Genomic DNA, 14,631 nt, shown 5'->3' on the forward strand with positions numbered 1-14,631 from the left:
CTCTCGCCATAAGAATAAAGAAGTGCATGGCCACCCTGCTTCCCACAGCTTAAAAGGTAAAAGTTATCAGGGCACAGAGCAGAACATCTGAGAAACGAAACCTAGATTTATATACGGTCTACATATTTTCCAGACATTCAGGTCTTTAGAAAAGACCTCATGAAGGTCTGTGGAGGAAATGGCAGGGCTCGAGTCGGGGTACAACGCGGGTGGACGGCGTCCCCCCACTTATTTTACCATCCCCTTGCCAAACAGTTGGACTTCACTCTTTGGCCTCTCTGGGACGAGTAGCTCGGCACCTTGCGTGACGTCATCTCCAGTCGTGACGTCACTTCCAGTGACAGCGTCCCCCCACTTCTTTTTTTATGACTTGTGCCCTGGGTAATGGTGAAAGGACATCTGGATCATCATGCCTCAAAAGAAAGGCATCTGCAGCATGGTGGACCGAGATAAATGAAAAGGTCAGACACGCAGGCCTTCCAAAGTCATCAGAAGGAACTCTTGAATAAGCCACCTCATGCCTTCATTGCGAATAGATCTATGTAGCAGACAGGTATGTGGGTTTCACCTCTATCCATTATTCCAACCACAGCCAGTGTGGCATAGACTGGGTCTCTGTACCAAGTACCAGTGAGTCAAATGCAGCCACCATTTGAATCACCCGGACTGCTGTCAAAACTCACAGGCCGAAGATACAATAAATGGAGGTGACGCCAATCCTGTTGATAATAAGTGATCATCTTCTTTGATGAAAAGTACACTTAATGTCCCAAAGTACGAACTGGTATGCCTATGTCAATTCATTCCTCTTTCTTTGATACTAAACATCACAAGAAACAGCTGATATAAAAAAAAATTAGGCCTGCTGGGATACATCCAGCCAACCAACCTCTTGTGGAACATCCTGCCAATCGCAAAAGATACAGTCTTTTTGCATTCAACCCCACAACCCACCCAGCTTCTCATGTGTCCTAATTTCTGTGGCACTCTCAGTCAACTTCAAAATGTCCCACAAATCTTTGCACATCGTGACATACTCTACTCATTGCAAAACTTCCTGTCCTGCCCATTGAGGCACATATTGCCCATTGCCCTATCACAAAATAACCATAATTCTCACAATAGCATCATCCTACCAATAAGAACATCAATCTTATTCCCTCGACTCCAAATGTAACACATTTAGAATCCCACATTTCGTCTATCCGGCTAGGGAGTTCTGGGGCCGTGCCACTTCCTGAAACTCCGCCTCCTTATAAATGCACAAACTCATTTTTTGACCATATGCCTTGTTGTGCATCAGACCATTTGGGTGAGCCACAAGTGACAACTGAAATCGTAGCAGCCACAGATAATGGGACTTCCTATGAAGGAACACAGCATCCTCAACATCTGTGCAACTGAAGGAATAATCTGACATAGTTGTAAATTGGAAGTCTACGTGCACCAGGGAAACCAGGTGGACCTTTTGTTGCGGTAATTCATGTTAGGTATTTAGCTTAATTCTTCATCAGGTTTTAATAGAGTTCCTTTGATTACTTCCATCCCCAGTACCCATAATACGCCCTGCCCCCTTGTGTATTACCCCTTCCCAGAAAGCAAGCTTGTCTTTAATGAAGTTTGCAAAATACACTGTTGATGGGTTGGGGTTTCCAAGATACACTGTTGATGAGTTGGGGTTTATAAGATACACTGTCGAGGAGATGGGGTTTGCAAGATACACTGTTGATGAGTTGGGGTTTGCAAGATACACTGTCGAGGAGATGGGGTTTGCAAGATACACTGTTGATGAGTTGGGGTTTGCAAGATACACTGTTGATGAGTTGGGGTTTGCAAGATACACTGTTGATGTATTGAGGTTTGCAAGATACACTGTTGATGAGTTGGGGTTTGCAAGATACACTGTTGATGAGTTGGGGAATAATTCCACAAACACATCCTCTCACCAGACAGTGGTTCACCTGCAGCACACTGGGTTGTCCATCAGAATAAAGTGTACTCCTTCTTGCCATCCATTAATTTCACCCATAAAAAAAGTATCCACTTATGTTCATTCAGTGTCCGGGTCCCACCATGCATCTGTCTGATCTCCCCCTTCAGTGTCCTACTTTACACCAATCAGTATCTAGCGTCCAGTGTCTTGCCTTTTAACATCAGCGCCTCACCCAAGGTCGGACACTATTCACTTCTCACCATCCACACAGCTGTCAACTGACCCTATGTCATGAGTGACACTGAGCAAGCCCTCCTATTCCAAACAACAAAACTAAGCATGCCAGGGCTTGCAGGCTCATACTTACAACGGTAAGATTTAAAGTACCAGCATGCTCAGAGGTGTTAGTAAAAAGTCTGCGCTCTCTGAAAATCACCCTCATGACAGGGGATGTGAGAGCTACGCACTCAGAGCCCGGACCTCCTAAGTGAAAGAAATGGCTTCTCTTTATTACATGGCCTGGTCTCCTTATACGAAGAGCTTGGTCGCCATAGCATATATGCCGGCATGGTAGCTCTAAGCACCGGGTCTAGTCCGCTTATAGCCATGGTCTGGTAACCCTAAACGCAAGGTCACAGACACTGCCTTACACAGAAACTCATGCACAACACACCCGCCTGGTCCCTGTTGCCTTTCACTCTGCTCTCTCACTTCTAAAGTTAACACCAACTTATAACAGGACGGCGAGGGGCAGAAAGGCGAGGCTGGCAAGAGATGAACCGGCTGGGCCAGCGGGTACATGGTGGCGAATGGGAAGAGGCACTCTTCCCTCCCTCCTAACTGAAGAGGAAGACATGAAAACATGTTTCTAAGACAGCCTGTAGCTATGTATATACGGCTCCGTCCTTGCCCCTTCTCCAGGGCAGGTCTTGGGTGTCAGAGAAAACAACGAGCTGGAGCCCAGGCAGGGTCTCTGGAGTTACCGCAGCCAGGAGGGGTAGACCAGGCGTGACTGGGGCCTTTATGCCACTCTCCACGCCTGTGCCGCACGCTGGCTTTCTTTCTCTCGCCTTCCTCCTCTCTGGGTCTCTCTCTCTCTCTTGCTCTCTCTCTCCTGCCCAGCACTTTAACAGCGTTACAGGAGGCGACCCAGCGCTTACACCGGTGAGACTATCTCGCGACACCCCATCTTCCCTTGTCTCGCGCTTCAGCCACCCCTTCTCTTTCGTGTTCTCCCCCATGCCTTCCTTGCCCCTTCTCCCCAATACGAAGATCCCACATTATCCCTGGCATCTCTTTACGGTCCCCCCTCACATTTTCCCTTTACTCTGCCATTTTCTTTCCAATGTCCTCTCCCGAATGCACTGCCGCCCATCTCTCTGCCCCATACCACGTCCCCTCTCCCCACGCCTCGCCCTCACGTGCCCGTCTCCCCAGTAAGCGCTCCGGTGTGCCCCTTCATCGCCCTGCCCGGTCTCCTGGTTAAAGCACATGGCAGCGCCAGATGTTGAACTCTCCTCCACAGGGCTGCAGCGCTGAGAGCCGCCCCAAGTCTCTCCCACTCACAACCCCCCCCCCCCCCCCCCTTCCCAAAGTGGTGATCGCGGATCGATAAAGGAAATGCTCACAAACCTTCAAAGTCGGAGATGATGCCCTCCAAGTGCGCGTTGACGGCCGGATCGGACATCTTTCTCACCCTCTATCGGTCCCAAGACAGAAAAAAAGTTTTAAAAACAGTCTCAGAGAAGCAAGAACGCCCACACTTTGATTGCGTCCGCGAATGTTTTCTCCTTTTTTCTCCTCCTTTTTTCTCGTTGCCGCTTCGCAAAAAAAAAAATATAATAACTCAAAAGAAAAAAAGAAACCAAAACATCGGGGTGAAAAAACAGGAAAATCCCAGATCAGGAAGTGACACGGGAGGCGCGCCCGATGACTTTTGGGCGCACGGGCTGCGATTGTTTTCTAATTTCTATTTTGGGTCTCCGCGCACCCCCCGTCACAGGCGTGATCCGAGGCGGAAGCCCCCTGGAGGCAGGGGTGGGCTGAATGAATGGAAGAGAGAGAGGAGAGGGGCTCTCCTCTCATTACGCATGGACACACGCAGACAGATCGCATTCGGCGAGGGGGCTGCCCTCCCTGGGCCTCCCTCCCGCCCTCAGGCGCCCCCACCGCTGCCCGCACATTGGCTGACTCACACGCCCGTCACGCCACTCCTGGATATCGCAGTGAGTGAGCCACACAGAGGAGGCAGCCTGGCTGAGTTCAGCACTTTTGGGGAGAGGCGAAAGAAGCTCCAAAAAGCGAAAAGCCCAAGACAAACACGATCTTTGCCTCCTTAAACCTCGCCTAGGGATGTCCCCGAGTTCCTTCTGTTCTAGAGCATTCATATCAAGCATGAACCAACCACGAGACATACAACGCGGCCGTAAACACAGAAGCTGGAGCTGGGCACCCCTGCCGCTTGCATGTGGGACTTAGTACACAAAACTGGAGTACCCAGGGCTTGCTCATCGGGGCTCTGCACCCAGACGTCCGACCAGAAGCTGGCAACTATAGTCCACCTGATCCATGGGAACTTTTTACCGTTTTACCTACCCCCTACCACTCCCCGCTCTGCTCCTCTCCACCTTCCTGCTACTGACCTCTGCCCTCACCTGTCCTGGCCCTTAGTCCCCACCCTGTTTATCTGTGAATTTTCCCTCGTCATTTGAGAGTTAGCTATTTTGTCTGATGTCCGATGGAGCTACCTGGTTTAGCTATAGGGGAGACAGGTTGGGAATTCCCTCCTTGGACGTCACCTACCTAGTCGGTCTTTAGCCAGACTTAATTTCGTCTTTCCTGTCGTCTCTTTCCGCATCCTCTCTCTATTTATGTCTCTCCTTCTCTCCTCTCTCAATGTATTGAGACTGAACTATTTTGTCTGATGCCCGATGGAGCTACCAGGTTTAGCTATAGGGGAGATGGGCCGTGGACTCCCACCTTGGTCGTCACCTACCCAGTCGGCCTATAGACAGACTTCATTTCGTCTCTCCTTGTTGTCTCTTCCCCTATCCTCCCTTTCTCACCTTCCCTTCCCCCTCCCCTCTACGCTCCATTTATTTTGCCCTCTGTGTTTCTTTAAATGTTTTCCCATTGAGACCTAGCTATTTGGCCAATGCCCGGTGGAGCTACCTGATAGCTATAGAGACGGGTTTTGGGACTTCCCCTCGACCGTCACCTACCCAGCCGGACTTTGGGCAGACTTTCCTTTCGTCTTTCTGCCGTATCTCCCTCCTACCCCTTTTCCCATACCCCCTCCCCTCTACACTTCAATCATCTCGTCTTCTATGCTCTTGTAATTGTTTGTCTAGCAACTGATGTAAATTGGAACTGATGTAATCTTGTAATGTAATTTTTGTGGAACCTCATGTAAAGCGCTCTGATACCTCCGGGTCTAGCCAGCGCTATATAAAACTCTTAAAATAAAATAAATAAATAAAACTTCTCTAGAGGGAAAACAAGCCCATGAGCCTCTCGATATACCAAACTCTACACAAGCAACAGCAGTTGGCGCCTCAGCAGCATCTAAGCTTGGGTGTCAAACCCAAGACAGCCTTTAGAAGACACCATAACTCGTGGATAGGATATCACCCGAAGTGCAACATGGCAGGTCAGACGACAGAAGCAAAGGTGGCTACAAGAGACGTTTTTCAATCTGCTCTGGCACGGTGCCAAACATCCTCTACATAGTGGAGTGGTCATTCCACCATTCATTCCCTCTTACCCAGAGGCATGTACCATTCAGTGTAGTTCGTTCAACCCTGGGTCTACCATGCTTTTTAAAAATGTAAATCTTTGTACGTTTTCATCTATAGTACGAACCATAAAAACTATAACAGGGTGAAATAATGGTCCGAAACATTTCCAGGACACAATACACATTCTCATCAGACAGTAGATGGTTACACTGGACACCCCAGTAAAAAGGAGGAGTTATATACACAGTATGAATCTCCCGTCCCCCTCCCGATATAGAAAGACCACCCAAAGGTACGTGTACCAGAACTGAAGGGAACATCCATCTCCGTCCTTCTTGTCTCTGCTGCACGTTTAGTCCATGCCTCAGAATTCTCTCCATGGGCCGGCCACACACGTTTCACATTTCTGAGAGCAACCGTGCGTCTTACAGTGTCTTGTCTGCATGCACACACCAGACCATGTTTGCTAACCATTACTCCATGCTCGGGACCTCCAAGCTACCCCATAGTCTAATATTGTGTCTCCTGGCGACCACGAGGGCCACGATGCAGAGTAATAATGCATAGTTGGGCAAGATCTGCTCCCACTAGTTGCCCAATGTCACACGCAGTGGACCAAGCATCAGGGTCTTCCCCATAGCAGCGAGATCTGGAATCTCACTTGCAACCAGACTTGCTGCATAGGAATCATAGTGTGTAGGAGTGCACTAGAATGCCCAGGACAGAGTACACTCAAGCCCCTTGTAGTATCCTATTGCATTTTATTACAAACGCGTAGACAGACAAGTTGAAGGCCGGACATTCACTAAAAAAACATGGTTGTTGTTGAAGGAATACAATACTATAAGGGGACTTTAGTGTAGTCCGCCCTTCATGTAATTAGGAGCGGAACATGTGTTAAAGAGCTGGGATACCCTTCAATGTTGCATGTCTATTATTTGCAGTGATTAATTACAGTACCCTCCCATAAATAGTGGCCCCTTAAAAAACCTTAAAGAATGCCAGGAGATTTATACTCCAGGTAAACTGAGAATACCACACAGCCGAGGACATCAAACTGTGGGGCGTGCCCCTCTGGGTGGCTGTGGATGTGTCCCAGGGAGTGGGGAGAGAGGGCATGACAATGGGTCTGCAATTGTAGGGAAGTGTGGCTCAATGGTTAGAGTGGCAGACCCTGATGCAGTAGTCTGGCCAGGACCAGGGTTCAATTCCCGCCTCGGTGGGTCTCGGGCTCAATTTCCTTGGACCTGATAATTCTCACTTCGGTGCCTATTCTAATCATGAGTCCCACTCTGCACCTCTGGGCAATAGCTTGCTTAATCTCTACAACGGCCCCAACAACGCTGAGGATGCCTGACTTCACCTTGGGGGTGCCCAGGAGGGGGCTCCTCACAGGGAAAGGCCAGGAAGGGTTCCTCGACGGTATTCGTACAAGCGCCGAGATGCCTACGGGTAGTCGTGCGCTATACAAGTGCGTAATCATTTCATTTCATTACATTTAAATTAAGAAAGCCTGGAAGCTCAAAAGATACGTTTATGATTTCTGTACTGTCTTCATTTACATGCAGCAGATAAAGACCATAAAACAAGTGTGAGGATGGTACTACTGAGTGACATGGGGCAGGGTCAGTGAGTGGGAAGTCAGAGTCAAAGACCTGGTTAAAAAAAAAAGAACCCATTCAGCATTCTATTGCTTTTTTATATCTTCTGGTAATTGCATATAAAAACATGCTCACACTTCAAATGAAAAATAAATGCAAGTTACACTAATCAAAGGGAAATATACTCTTTTGCCTTATGAAACCTCAGTTGGTTAACGTGATCACGGAAGATGTCTTAGTGTGTGACCAGACAGTCTCATAATTAATCCTGATTGGTACAGTGAGGAATAGTGACTTGCTTATAGTGCTACAATGTCCCAATCTGTGACAGAAAGCACTGTGACTGCCATTATTTTAAAAATGTATAAAACAGGCTGCTGCACAATACTGTTTAACATCAAACAAGTGCTTTAAAAATATAAGTTTTAGTGATAAGCATTCAGACTATATCTAGTGTGAATATTTTTATATGTGTCCATTAAAAAGGTGCACTCTTTTTAAAGGACACATATATTACCACTCAGAAAGAATAAATATGTGTTACCATGAATCCCAGTGACTCCATTAATTAAAAGGTACACTAGCTTCAAATCAGCCTTTATATTTGTGATTAAGCATTGCACACTTTTACATTTCTTTAAGGTAGCAGGCACGTTGGTAAGAAGGAATATTTCTTCTTTAGTTCTCTACTGTTTCCCAGCATAGGAGCCTCCCCACACTCTGTGAGTGGGCACTGAACCCCAGTTATGGCAGTTGTACTATGAAAAAGAACATGGGGTGCATTTTCCTTGCTAGCATTTTTGCACAGGGGAAGTGGGATGGGGGGCTTAAATGTGCTCTTTTAATGTTGTTTTTTACACAAAGCGTCAGAAAGCCTGCTTTGTGCATCTGACCTGGAAAGAAAATGGCCCTGTTGTGTGGGAAGAGTAGACAGCCTGCTTCATAGAGCTGTAGGTATCATTGGTGCTGCAGCTGCATTAGAAGTCCAGGGCATACTTGCCATGCCAGTGTTTCTTTGAGCCTTGGAGCAATGGGCCAAGGGATAGGAAAAATGATGCACAGGAGACACCTTGATTTGGGCATCAGACAGATGAGAGTGAGAGGGACTCTGAGAGATGGGATTTACGTTTCCAAACTCTACATCTGCGTACCGTGACAATATTTGTACAGAGTAGGTACATATATGTGGAGTCAGGTATAGAAAATCAAGAGTTACTCACATGCCAATATTTTTCCCCGATATTTTGTCCTCGATATTATGTTCCACCGGTATTATGGGTTCGATATTCTTGTTACATACCTGACTGCCATGTTGTGTCACTGTTAATATCATCATAAATATGACACTGATCTATTTTTTTTCCTGTTGCAGATTTTCATGCGTCATTGCACTGCACGGGTCTTAGTAAATCTATACTTCCCTATATGCACTTAGTTTTTGATATTTTGTCCCTCAATATTCTTTCTTTGATATTCTTGTACCACGATATTGTTGGTTTCCCTATTCAGTAGTGTAACCAGCAGTCGCAAATCGCTAAGTGGAGTTTTGTATTGTATCAGAGAGCCCAAGTTATAATCCGATTCAGAAAAGGGGGTGGTGATGAACAGAGTGTCTGAATTAAGCAGACCACTTTTACCCAGTCAAGAGATCAGGGCTTGATCCATCACCGTTATTTAGCTCACTGCATCACCCCAGTTCAGAACCTGGCTATATGCAAATTAGTCTGACCCAGTGCCTCATGGGAACAGGGCAGACCAAACTACCAAGCCAATTCTTCACCGGAAAGGAGACAAGCTTCCGGGGACCGGTTTCTGGCATTTCAGCCGTCGTCGGCCCGGCTTGCTTGAATCCTGGTGGTGCAGTGAGCAAGGGACTCATGTCGGAGTATACCCTGCCACACTTGTGGTGGCCAAAAACGATTCAGAAAAGGGGGTGGTGATGAACAGAGTGTCTGAATTAAGCAGACTACTCTTACCCAGTCAAGAGATCAGGGCTTGATCCATCACCGTTATTTAGCTCACTGCATCACCCTAGTTCAGAACCTGGCTATATGCAAATTAGTCTGACCCAGTGCCTCATGGGAACAGGGCAGACCAAACTACCAAGCCAATTCTTCACCGGAAAGGAGACAAGCTTCCGGGGACCGGTTTCTGGCATTTCAGCCGTCATCGGCCCGGCTTGCTTGAATCCTGGTGGTGCAGTGAGCAAGGGACTCATGTCTGAGTATACCCTGCCACACTTGTGGTGGCCAAAAACGATTCAGAAAAGGGGGTGGTGATGAACAGAGCGTCTGAATTAAGCAGACCACTCTTACCCAGTCAAGAGATCAGGGCTTGATCCATCACCGTTATTTAGCTCACTGCATCACCCTAGTTCAGAACCTGGCTATATGCAAATTAGTCTGACCCAGTGCCTCATGGGAACAGGGCAGACCAAACTACCAAGCCAATTCTTCACCGGAAAGGAGACAAGCTTCCGGGGACCGGTTTCTGGCATTTCAGCCGTCGTCGGCCCGGCTTGCTTGAATCCTGGTGGTGCAGTGAGCAAGGGACTCATGTCTGAGTATACCCTGCCACACTTGTGGAGGCCAAAAACGATTCAGAAAGAGGGGTGGTGATGAACAGAGTGTCTGAATTAAGCAGACCACTCTTACCCAGTCAAGAGATCAGTGCTTGATCATCACCGTTATTTAGCTCACTGCATCACCCCAGTTCAGAACCTGGCTATATGCAAATTAGTCTGACCCAGTGCCTCATGGGAACAAGGCAGACCAAACTACCAAGCCAATTCTTCACCGGAAAGGAGACAAGCTTCCGGGGACCGGTTTCTGGCATTTCAGCCGTCGTCGGCCCGGCTGCTTGAATCCTGGTGGTGCAGTGAGCAAAGGAATCATGTCTGAGTATACCCTGCCACACTTGTGGTGGCCAAAAACAATTCAGAAAAGGGGGTGGTGATGAACAGAGTGTCTGAATTAAGCAGACCACTCTTGCCCAGTCAAGAGATCAGGGCTTGATCCATCACCGTTATTTAGCTCACTGCATCACCCCAGTTCAGAACCTGGCTATATGCAAATTAGTCTGACCCAGTGCCTCATGGGAACAGGGCAGACCAAACTACCAAGCCAATTCTTCACCGGAAAGGAGACAAGCTTCCGGGGACCGGTTTCTGACATTTCAGCCGCCGTCGGCCCGGCTTGCTTGAATCCTGGTGGTGCAGTGAGCAAGGGACTTATGTCTGAGTATACCCTGCCACACTTGTGGTGGCCAAAAACGATTCAGAAAAAGGGGTGGTGATGAACAGAGTGTCTGAATTAAGCAGACCACTCTTACCCAGTCAAGAGATCAGGGCTTGATCCATCACCGTTATTTCGCTCACTGCATCACCCCAGTTCAGAACCTGGCTATATGCAAATTAGTCTGACCCAGTGCCTCATGGGAACAGGGCATTCCCAGTATAAGAATTGGCTTGGTAGTTTGGTCTGCCCTGTTCCCATGATGCACTGGGCCAGGGACAGACTAATTTGCATATAGCCAGTTTCTGAGCTGGGATGGTGCAGTGAGCTAAAAAACGGTGATGGATCAAGCCCTGATCTGTTGACTGGGTATGAATGTTCTGTTTAATTCAGATACTCTGTCCATCACCACCCCCTTTTCTGAATCAAGTTATAAACCAGCACATACTTTTTTAATTCATGCAGTCAAAGGAAATTCCTGAGAACAATTGTCACTCATATGACTGCCCTATGATGACAAAAGCTACATTTACTATGTTTGGAAAATAAAACAATGCCACCCATCCGACTCATGGAGCTACCTGTTTCTATTTGGCCCTTGACTTTTATGCAGCACTAGGTTCTGCTACTTTGCGTGAATTTTGCAGTTGTGGGTTAGGATGAAATTCTATTGCTGTTTGCGGTATTTCGGCATGAACATTTTCATTCATAATCAGGTGTTTTGAAATAGTTGATGCAAAACTGTTCTTTTGCTTGTCATTACTTCAGACACAAATATACTTAGTGCACAAAAACTATGATAAAAATAATGCTTTAATTATTATCATCACCGTGAGACAGCAGAAAGGGAGGCCTTGACTGAGGGCTAACCTGGGGCAGGCATTAATTGTGCAGACAGTGATACAGGAGCACCTGGGAGCTCTTGGCACGCAGCACCGCGAGTAGAAAGAAACTATTTTTTAAACCTTATATGACAAAATATTTGTATGGAAGTAAAGATTCCTTCCTGACATTCATCTACTGCTATGCTCAGCAACTGCGACCAAGGCACCCCTGGCCGGTTTTAGCTGGGGTGCCGCGGTGCCCAGTTTGGGAACTACTGGACAAGAAAACTGAGGGTACCAGATAACTACTAGATGTATTTCAGAAGCCTAAGGAAGTGACCTAAGCACCTCACAAAGAATTTGATTGTGCGATTCCCTTTGAACCTAGAGCCAAGGTTCTAATAAGTAGAGTATATTCACTCACCGAACGCAAGAAAGGAACCTTAAGGCAGTACCTTGGAGAAAATCTTCAGAATGGCCTGATCACATGGTCCTTGTCTCCTACTGGGGCATCTCTCTTCTATGTTCCCAAAAATACTAAGGGTTTGTGGCAATGTATAGACTTTGGAGGGTTGAATAAAGTAACTATAAAAGTTAGTTATCCCCTTCCTCTCATCAAGGACATACTAAATAACCGTGGGTGGAGAACTCCGCTCCGCCCGCGGAGTGTGCGGAGATTTGCCTACTCAGCATTCTGCAGAGAACGCGGGGTAGGCAAATCTCCGCACACTCTGCGGAGGAGTGGAGGTGACCAGCCCCTCCTCCCACCCACGCTAATAACAATTGTTTAAAACTTTTTAAAAACAAGTTAAAAGTAAATAAAAACGCCTTACCTTAGCCGTAGCGTCCCCTGGCTGCCCTCTACCTCTTCATCGCATTCTTTGTGAAAACAGTGCATGCAATTTTGATCAATTGTTTATAGGGTGGGTGGGAGGTGCGAGGCGTAGTGGAGCTAAGAGGAGTTTCCCGGAGTTTTTTTCTTAACTCTGTGGTGCTCTGCGGAGCCCCACACTGCCCGCTACACCCAGGGTTAATACTAGAGTCAGTCAGAGGAGCACAGATGTTTTCCAAGCTAGATCTTTAGGGAGCCTACACCCTCTCCTTCATATCAAGGAAGGAGATGCGTGGAAGACCGCCACACGAACACCCCTAGGACATTTTATGCTCTATGGGTTAAGTCATTTTGGATCCATTTTTCAGAGATTTATGGACCGGGGTGATATATTTCGATGATATTCTTGTGAATCCTGCTCTGTACCACACTCATGTTGCTCAAGTTCTCAATAGACTATGCCAAAATAGTCTGTTTTGCTAACCTGAAAAATTTGAATTCGATCAGCCCGAGTTAAAATATTCGGGTTTCTGAATAAACAAGATCGATATTGCCATGAATCAACAGAAAGTATCAGCCTTGCCCTTCCTCTATTAAAGAAACCCAATGTTTCCTGGATTTGGCAAATTTCTATCGCCAGTTTATTGAAAATTTCGCCAGTCAGACAAATCTCATCTCTTAAATTCTAAAGAAAAACCGTCTTAAACAGGGATTCAGGTGGACTGAAGCTGCCGAAAAATCTTTTCAGAATTTAAAGATGGCTTTTACTCAAGCTTAAGCATGGGTGAATTTTGCGAATTCGCGATCCGCGAATTTGCGGATTTGCGAATTCGCGATCCGCAAAATTCGCGAATTTGTGCGAATTTGCGGATTTTTGGTTTTTTGCGTGTTCGCGGGTTTTTTTGCGTGTTCGCAGGGTTTTTTGCGTGTTCGCGGGGCTTTTTGCGTCTTCGCGAGCCGCTTGCATAGCGAAGTTACCCATGCAGTCGTTTATGGGAGAGGGAGAGAGAGAGAGATAGATAGATAGATAGATAGATAGATAGATAGAGAGAGAAAGAGAGGGAAAGAGAGAGGGAGAGAGAGAACGAGAGAAAGAAAGAGAGGCCGGATCTCTGAAGGGCCAGATTCCTGAGTTGCCCCTACAGAACATACAGCTTTTTATTTTTAGCAAAATGCATATGAAAATTGTGCAGTAAAGGTCTCTTTTAGTTTAACCCCTCCTGACAAGTCAAAATGGGTGTATTTGCCATCCTCTCCCTTCTTCCTGATTTTTATATCTGTAAGTGCTTCCTGATGAGGTTTAATTCCTTGGACAGGTGCCTCTGTTGCCTACTTGTAGCTATTCTCTGACCCTGCTTCAAGGGTCAGAGCAGGGTCAGAGAATAGTTGCAAGTAGATAACGAGGCGCCAGGAAGCAATTAGCAGCAGGTGTCCAAGTTGAAGTTAATTTGTTTGTAACCCTTTTGTAAAAGGTTACAAAGAAATTAGGTTCAACTTTTGCACCTGCTGCTGTAACCCTTGCTTGGCTGAAAATTCGTCCCCGCTGATTCGCGGATTTTACCGCGATTCGCGAGATTCCCGGATCGCGAAATCGCGGAAAATCCGCAAATTCGCCCGCGAAACGGATTTTACGCCCACCCTTACTCAAGCTCCCATCCTAAGACACCCGACACCTCCGAAAAATTCATAGTTGAAGCTGATGCTTCTGATAGGGCTTTGGGTGAGGTTCTGTTTCAACAACAAGAAGACGATGGGTGTGAACACCCTGTTTTTTTATCTGTTACATGTTGTATCTGACTCCGAAAGGAACTACTCCAATCTTATGCAAGAACTTTTGGCTATGAAATTATCCTGTAGTGAATGGAGACAGTTCCTAATGGGGACTAAGGAACCATTTGAAATCTGGGCTAACTATAGGAATTGACAGTGATTTCGCAACCTGCAATGCTGAAATAGTTGCCAAGCAAGATGTGCCTACTATTTTAGTCAATAAGACTTTGCCATCGGCTCTACACCGGGTTCTCAGAAAATTCTGACGGATGCTCTGTCACGAAGATATCCTGAAAGTTATAGTCCCCTCCAACAAAACATTGCAGGCCCACAACGTATAACTGGAACAACTCAATTGTTTTAGATAAGGTCCAGTCAGACTATGCATCTTTATACAACGAAGACTGGAACAGTTTAAAACAGTAAGTTCTACAAACTATACAATAATTTTTATAAGGAAAAGGCCCTGTTTCTTCCCACTAAGAAAGTGCAAGTGGAGGCCTTCCAAATGTGTCGATATATATTTCGATATATAATTCATATCATAAAAAGCAAGACATTTACATAAAAACAATAGAAACATCATTAGTAAAAACATATACTTTAAAAAAACAATTTACTAGAGTTCTAAAACTTTGTGGCCTAGGATGCTCTCAGACAAGATGGGAAAGTTTATTCAGTCTAATGCGCAAGGCCCAGCC

This window comes from Lissotriton vulgaris, unplaced genomic scaffold, assembly GCF_964263255.1.
Source record: "Lissotriton vulgaris unplaced genomic scaffold, aLisVul1.2 SCAFFOLD_2579, whole genome shotgun sequence".
In the NCBI taxonomy this organism is placed as follows: domain Eukaryota; kingdom Metazoa; phylum Chordata; class Amphibia; order Caudata; family Salamandridae; genus Lissotriton; species Lissotriton vulgaris.